This window comes from Morone saxatilis, unplaced genomic scaffold (genome assembly GCF_004916995.1).
Source record: "Morone saxatilis isolate NCDOM2014 unplaced genomic scaffold, NCSU_SB_2.0 Contig19, whole genome shotgun sequence".
NCBI lineage: Eukaryota > Metazoa > Chordata > Actinopteri > Moronidae > Morone > Morone saxatilis.
In genome coordinates, this window is record NW_023339751.1 from 21,490,122 (window position 1) to 21,496,695 (window position 6,574).

The window sequence follows — 6,574 nt, forward strand, 5'->3', positions numbered from 1 at the left end:
TAAAAATAATTATAGTAGTTTTCATTGAGAGGTAGGAAGGGATTTTTTTCCACTATCCCCCTCTCTGATGTCTTGATCATCTATTGTAATGTGTCCCATTATTTCGCACATGGATCGCACATCTATATCCCCTTTAAAGGTGTAGGATTTAGTGGCATCTATTGCTGAAGTTGCACATTGCAACAAACTGAATAGCACTCAGCCTTCCAAGCGTGAAGGACAATCTACAGTGGCTGCAAAATTTGGAAAAACACGGGTATAGGTACTGACCACTGAAGACCAGGAACATTGAACAAGTTTTAGAGATGCTCTGACCCAGTCGAGAAAAAAAAAACATAGTGAACTCATTGAACTGCCAGACTAAGTGTCCTTAGCCGAGTGCTTTGAGTGTGCGCTTGCAGTGATTTGTAATCATTTTAAATGTTCTTACATTGATTTGGGCAATTAGGACAGCTTTAAGGTACTTGCCTTCAAATTGCCTGCACCATTTATGTGTGCTGCATTCTTATGCATTGCCCGCCTTGACTAAATTGCTACTTTTCTGATTACATGTTTTTCATTCTATATAAATTTCTATATAATTTCGTAGTTTTTGACATTTGTGGTTAGGATCTGATGAATACCTAGGATGGTTTTTGAAATAATTTATGTGAATTGTGCATGTTTTTGGCTCATTATGGTCTACTGTGTTTCTGATGCTTTCTTTCTACAGTTTTCCGTATTTAAAAACAAACAATCTGCTGTCTCCTAATTGATCAACAGTGCATGAGCTGCGTATTTTTCTAGCTTTACAAGAATTAAAATGGTGATCCCAGGTTTCATTTCTTTATTCTACCGTTACCTACCGTCAACAACAGCACAACTTACTGTTTCTGCCTTCCCTGATATTAAAAATTAATTATTTGTGAATCTTAATAATACCATAGGAGTCTATATTGCAGCCCCTCACTCCCTGCTTACATATCTTAAGGCTTTAACTTGCTCAGTTTGTCCATTGCATTTCCTAGATCTTGCTGATATTGTGCTACACATGATACTCCCTGGCCTCTACACTTCATCTCTTTTAAGAACATTCTTGCAGCAGTTTCTTCCACCCAACCGGCCCTTGTAATTATGCCTCTGTTCTGGTTCAAAACTAATATTTAACTAATACATTCACATCAAAAATCATGTTGCAGCTACAGAACTGAGCAGGAGCACTGCCCTTAAACAAGTCTTTAAATTTTAAAATCGCTTATGACCATTGGTTGGATACACAGTTTTCTCCAGCTGAACTACAAAGCAGAGGTTTGCCTGACAACATAGTGCTTTGCCCGGTCAACACTTCAGTTTTTTAGCAGGAGTCATTCAGTGTCAGCACATTGTTCTCATATATCTCTTGTTATCTCTGCTTCAGTTGCCCATTAAGCACAGATTGATTTTAAGATTGTTTTCCTCATAAGGATCTACATGTTTAGACTATTACACTCTGAATTCACCAAGATAAATTTCCTGTAGGATGTAGTAGATAGTAGTGGTGAAGCTCCCTCTGTAGACAAAAATGGCACATTCTAAGGTACCCAAAACACAATTTTTTTAAGGTGTTTATACTTGAAAACATACCTATGAATATATTCCATTGTCTGCATAGATCCTCCTAAATGTGACACCAGCCCTGGACCGTTTTTAAATCCTGCTGATGAAGGGTCTTACTATGGCGAAGGGAGGCCAAAAATTATAATCTATATATAGGTCTTGTGAATTTGTTTCTATGGCCCTAAAATCTGATATACGTCCATGGAAGATCGCCACCAGCTTGAGCCCTAAATCCAAACCTGATCAATATTTATGTTTAAATAATCAAAATGACCATTTTCTGGGCAAAATGTCAAAAAACGGAAAGAAGCATACAAAAAAAAAGTCTGCTGAATCCACCTGTCTTCCCCTCAGCGGGTTGTGCCGTTATTATAAAAAACCTTCCAATATAAAAGCAAGATCTCTTATGTCTAAAGGTTTTAAACAACTTTTTCCGAAGCTTTATACAGAAAACCCAAGACCCGTTTGCCGCTGTGTTTTCTGTTGGAGAGTCAACAACAGTCTATGGCCTAAGGCCCTCAGGGAGATCACAAAACATGCAATTAACACACCACCACCACACACCAGCACACACACACACACACACCTCCCAGACGTGGCCGAGGTGACATCTTAGGATCTCTGGTGGATTTCTGGAGAGCCGAGTCAGGTCGGCGTGATGATGTTTGTTTACAGTATGCCTCCAAGGCTTTGTGAGTCTCACATACACCTGCACTCCTTGTTTGAGGCCCCTGTCTGTGGGGTTGCAGATATGTATAATGCTCTGCAGTATGTACAATACTAAACTAAACTAAAACTACAAAAAAAAAAACATATATATAGATAATATGGAGTTTGAGTGACAGCATAATACCCCTTTTCAGCATTTCATTTCTTTAAGTAACAAAGTAATCCAACACTCATATCACCCAATGCAGATTGCACTTTGCAGCAAAGTCTGCAAGCAAGCACTTCCTTTAATGTCATCAAACATTACATCTATTGTGGCTAAATCTCAACATGTTTCAGGTCCTGCCACAGCAGCTCTACAGGGTCGGCCCTGTGTCCAAAATATGACATTCAAATACTTCCAATACGTTTTGCCAAATATGCAAAGAAAAGAAATGTAATCCTATTTAGCAATAGATTTTTCCAATGAAGTATTACATTTTGCGGTGCATGCAAGTAGTGAGTAGGTTGTGGTGGGTAATGGGCATACAAAGCAGAGGACTCTGACACTGGAGTCCTACCTGTGGTTCAGGCAACAAAAGCATTTTAGCTTAAAAGTCCAGTTTGTAACATTTAAGAGGATCCATTGGCAGAAATGGAATATTATATTCATAAGTATGCTTTCATTAGTGTATCTGCAGAGCCCACCATGTTGAACCGTCATTTTACAGTAACCGAAAACGGACAAACCATGCAGTAGGAGTTTCGCAGCCACCATATTTTGTCCTACTCAGCTGTATTCAAATGGTTGCAATCTTCACCAACAGATGCTAAATCCTACACACTTGTCCTTTAAAGGTTCAGTGAAATGTAAATGAGGTAAACATGTTCTGTTTTGTGCTTCAAGTTACTGTGGACTGGAATTTAACCAAAACCACAATCTTTCTCTAACCTTAACCAAGTGGAGTGAACATTGTCTAAACATAACCATAGGAAAATCTTGATCCTGCTGGATATTGTAGGCTACTGCAAAAACAGATATTGTGGGAAAACAAAATAAATACACTGTCAATAAAAATTACTTAACATACTTTAGGTGTACAGATATCCATAGGGTCTGAGGTAGCAGTACAGGTCAAGCCCACTGAGACAAACTTGAGTTATTTTTTCAAATTCATTCAAATATGGTCTGTTTGAATTGTCTTCACACAATGCCTCAGCTCATAGATGGAAATTGGGATGGACATTTATGCTCACTTCAATCCTGGAAGGTTGTCCTGACAACATCACATTAGCACAACCATTCTGACAGTTGGTATGACATTCCTATGGGACTTCTTGTGACTTGAGAAATTCTTGGATGCTGACAATGGCTTCACAGGCAGACTTTAATACTGATTTCATGTTTTTATCATCTGTTCTTTATTTGATAGTTGTTTTTTTTTGTGTGTACGCATGTAGGACTTGGTAATAAATCAGAATCTGTTTATCACATTTGGCTGACTGGGTATAAGGGGGGAAATACTTTTTACATGGGTGATATAGCTGTTTAATAACTGTGCATCTAAAATAAATATATATTTTTAAAAATATTTAAAAAAAGACATTTATTCTGACATGTGTACGACAATAGAAAGAGAAAAGGAACTGGGGAAATACCTTTTCACAGCACTTCTCTTGCTGTGATGTTTGATTTGTTGCTGTTGGTTCACTTGGGACATTTGATGAAATATATTAATGATCCTCTTAAGATGGATCGTGCAACAGCGGAAAGCAAGCAGTCAAAATACTCAAACTACTTCAAGTAGTTTTCTCACTGAGTGCTTCAGCTCATTATCCATGTTTGTCATTCTGTCGCACACAAACACACTCAGAGGCAAGACTTCTCTCTGTCAGCTGTTAGACACATTCTCCACCAGTGGGACCAGCAGTCTTTATTTCCATGGTGACACTGAACCAAACAACATGTTGCGTATAAAAAAAAGACAAGGAAAGAGCTGATATACACACCATCACTCTTACAACATACACAAACACATTTGTATCCGTGCGTAATCTGTACTTGTATCTTTCTTTGCCTCTCACACACATGCACATGCATTAACAACACACACACACACAGACAGACACGTTTTTAATTGCCTCTAATAGCCAGCATGTACAGGCTTCCCTTGTTAGCTGCTGCCTGCGTGTTGTGTAGGGAGCTGCTTAATGATCATTACAAACGGAGGAGGAACACTGAGGTGAACAGGGAGCCAAGCAGAGAGAGCTGAGACTTGCTTGCACTGTGTTAGTGTATTGTCTGTGTGGGTGTGTGTGTGTGTGTGTGTTGGGGGGATGTGTAAGACAAAAATAAAGAATGCACATGTATTAGAATTTATTTGTTCCAGGATTATCATTAAAACAAGAGTGTGCATACATGAAACAGACAGGGTATTAGACGGGAACATGTGTGTGAATGAAAAACCAAATGTGTGACCTCATACTGCATGCTTTGTTAGCCTTTCAACCTCCTAATCCCACTGCAAGCCAGTTAATGGGGTAGAATTGTGCAGCAATTTGTCTGTTTAGAATAACTTTTTCTGAATAAACATTTTATTTATCAAGTGCAAGACACAGACATAAAGAGCATACAGGAATACAATGTCTTTTCGTTTCAGTTAAGTAGTGGTCTCCAGTGAGTGTAGAACCTGTCAGATGACCCTCTAAGTGAGAATTTGATCTTCTCCAGTTTCAGAAGACCTAAAATGTCATGTAGACTTTGATTGATGGTGACTGAGGAGACTTCCATAATAAAATAATTCTCTTACGAGCAATAAGGGAGGCGAAAGCAATAACGTTATTTTGAATGGCTGTGGTACGGAGGTCGTTTGGGGGCTTGCCGAAAATAGTGATATGTGGGGTTGGAATTAGAGTTGTGCCTAATATATCTGAAATTGTTTTAAAGAATAGTTGCCAGAATTCAGACAACTTGGGGCATGCCCAAAACATGTGGGTAAGATTGCATGGAGTCTGCGAGCATCTACTACATTTCTCATCAAATTTGTCTGGATAGAGCTTTGATAGTTTTTCCTTACTATAGTGTAACCTGTGGAAGACTTTAAATTGTATTAGTGACAGTCTATTTTAGCAACTTTTTAATAAAAGAAAAATCGTCCACGGTTCAACACAAGCACACATTCCGTTTCAGCCTGTATACACAACGCACCTCACTCGTCCTCTTAAAGAGACAGTATTCCTTTTCTAAAGGGTAAGTACAAACATTTCCAATCTTCCAAACATGCAGGCATTCAGGTAAGTAATATTTTTAACCTTGAAATAATAATCATATAAATTAACTGTAACACATATAAAGCAAATTACTTCCACTGGACACTGATATTCCAAAATGAACAAATATGAAATTACTATTCCAGTGTGCCACAATTACATTGAAGGGAGCTTCACACAGGATGTGCTGTTTCTTGTCTGTGGCTCACAAAAGCTTGTTGCTTATTAAAATAGTGGTATAAGCAGACAAAACGAGCCAAAACATTTTTATTTTTAAGTGAAGTAACTGAAGAGAAATTGATATCAGCATGACTGCTGTTTATTTACTCATTGTAAGCAATTACCCAAGAGTTCACTGACAGAGTAGTTGTTAACTCATCGTGAGCAATTAGGTGCCTTCAGACAGCAATCAGTTGCCACCGTCGTTTCCAATGTAAACACAACAGCAGCCCTGCCACTGGAGAAAGGAGAAACTATGGTGGCCGCAAAACACACAGAAAACGCAAACAGCTCTATCTAGATCCATTGTTTGGTTTGTCCGGTATGGCCTACTGTAGAAATATGGCAGTCCGACATGATGGACTCCATAAAAGAGGACCTGCTCCCTCTGTAGAGAAAAACAGCTCCTACCTTGGAAAGGTAACAAAAACACAATGATTCTTATTTTCAGTTGATTATACACCGATGAAAACATACCTATGAATATTGTAATCCATTTCTGCCAATAGATCCTCCCAACACCTCTATACAACCTAGACATTTCATTTAAATGGTGTCTGATTATGCTTAATTATAAATAATAGCTGTGAACAAACATATTTATTTAAAACAATGGACTTGCAGCAACATCTTTTAAGTACCTATTTTGGGCCAATAAACAATGCTCATCATATGAATTAGATACATACGCTGTATTAATCGTGTCATATTGCCGACCATGCACACTGCTTAAAGTCACAACCCACTCTGTTCATATCTACTAATGGTACTAGTAGCCTATTAGTAATGGTATTAGTCATGATACCTATTGGTACACAAAACTGGTAGATCGGCCCATTAGTCATGATTGATTCTGGGCTGG